We start from the raw sequence: 1,935 nt of genomic DNA on the forward strand, positions 1-1,935 counted from the left end.
AACTACCCTTTCATGATCACCAGTGTCTTTCACATTGCCAAATCCATGTCAGTTCTCAGTCTTCATCCTACTTGGCCTAGAAGCAATAGTTGATTAAGTTGATCATTCTTTCTTCCTCAAGAATATTTTTTCATTGCTTCATATACACCTTATTCTCTTGGTTTGCCTATTCAATAGCTCCTCCTGTGTCAGTGGCCACTTCTTTTCAGTTTCTTTTGTTTGCCTCTTTTCATCTTCTTAACATTGGAAATGTCCTAAGGTACTCAGTCAGCCCTGGGATCTTTTCACTATATACATCCATTTCTCTTGTGATCTCATTCAGTTACATGAATTTAAATAGCATCTACATACTGAAAACCCACAAATTTATTTCTCTAGCCTGGATTTTTTCCCTTAACTCTAGACTCCTATATTAATTCATTGGGATATTATGGTTGGCAGAATATAATCCTTACCCCCAAATTCCCATGTTCTAACCCTTTGGACCTATGAATATGGCAAATGACTTTGCAGATGTAATTAAATTGAGCATCTTGAGATGCAGACCTTATCCTGGATTATCTAGGTTTTCCCAACGTAGTCACAAATATCTTTATAAGTGAAAGTGGGAGCCAATAGTGTCAGACAGGATGTGTTAATGGGAGTGGATGTTAGAGTAAGATAGAGATTTGAAGATGCTGTGCTGATGACTTTGAAGGCTGACAAAGAAATCACAAGGCAAGGAATGTAGGCAAGAAGCTAGAAAAGCCAAAGAAACAGATTCACCCAACAGCCTCCAAAGAGGAACACAGTTCTGCTAACACCTTGATTTTAACACAGTAAGTCCCATATCAGATTTCTGACCTCCCAAATTGTAAGACAGTAAATTTGTATTGTTTTAAGCCATTAAGTGGTAATTTGTTACAAGCGGCAATAGGAAACAAATATAGGTGTCTAACAGGCATTTCATATGTAATTTCTACAACACTATTGATCTCCTGCTCAAACTAAAACCTCTTCTGGACACCAGAAGCATATACAGTTGCCTTCCAATCTATTCAACATATCTATCCATTTGAATGTTCAATAAGCATCTCAAGCTTAATATGTCTAATACTATAATTCTTATTTACCCTTAAAACTTGCTTCTCCCATCATCTTTCCCATCTTAGTGAAAGTGCGCAACCCTATTTTTGCAGTTTCTTAGTCAAAAACCTTGGAGTCATCCGTGACTCATCTCCTTTTCTCCTACCTGATGTCTAATCATCAGCAAATCACATGGCCTTTATCTTTACATATATCCAGAACCTCACCACTGCTACTCTCTCTCAGCCACTATCATTTTTCTCTCTCTTACGTTTTCAAGAATAGAGATACAATTCATATATAAAATTTACCTTGTGCTCGCTTCGGCAGTACATATACTAAAATTGGAATGGTACAGAGAACATTAGCATGGCCCCTGTGCAAGGATAATACACAAATTCCTGAAGCATTCCATATTATTTTCAAAAAAAAATAAAAAATTACCTTTTAAAGTATACAATTCAGTGTCATCTTGGAATATTCACGAAGTTATGCCTTTATCACCATGATCTAATTTAAGAATATTTTCCTCAACCCCAAAAGAAACAGTCTACCCACTTTTAGTCAATGTTGAATCTTTACCTACCCAGCCACTCAAGTTGCTGAGTGTATCAGTAGGTTCTTTTTATTGCTGAGTAGTTTTCCATGGTATGGATGCACCACAGTTCATTTAGAAATTCACCATTTGCAAAAAAAAATGATTCATATTTTACAGACTGTTTTGAGATATAAGAGTATGACTTATTATACTTTGGCAGTGGCATTTCTGAGGGATCCAAGATACTATAGACCACGTATGCTATTTTTGTTTCAGGTAAAATAACCTAACACTCTAGAAGAATGCGTAGCTAAAGTGTCACTTAGAATGTC

At 36.2% G+C, this 1,935-nt stretch overlaps 1 non-coding gene across 1 annotated transcript; it reads left to right on the forward strand.

Moving 5' to 3' along the window:
- Nucleotides 1-1,379: 1,379 nt before the first annotated feature.
- LOC128578728 (U6 spliceosomal RNA) lies at nt 1,380-1,486 on the forward strand. The gene has a single exon (XR_008377863.1). It is a non-coding gene; the product is annotated as a U6 spliceosomal RNA (small nuclear RNA).
- The last annotated feature ends 449 nt before the right edge of the window (nt 1,487-1,935 follow it).

Source organism: Nycticebus coucang, chromosome X, assembly GCF_027406575.1.
Source record: "Nycticebus coucang isolate mNycCou1 chromosome X, mNycCou1.pri, whole genome shotgun sequence".
NCBI classification, from domain to species: domain Eukaryota; kingdom Metazoa; phylum Chordata; class Mammalia; order Primates; family Lorisidae; genus Nycticebus; species Nycticebus coucang.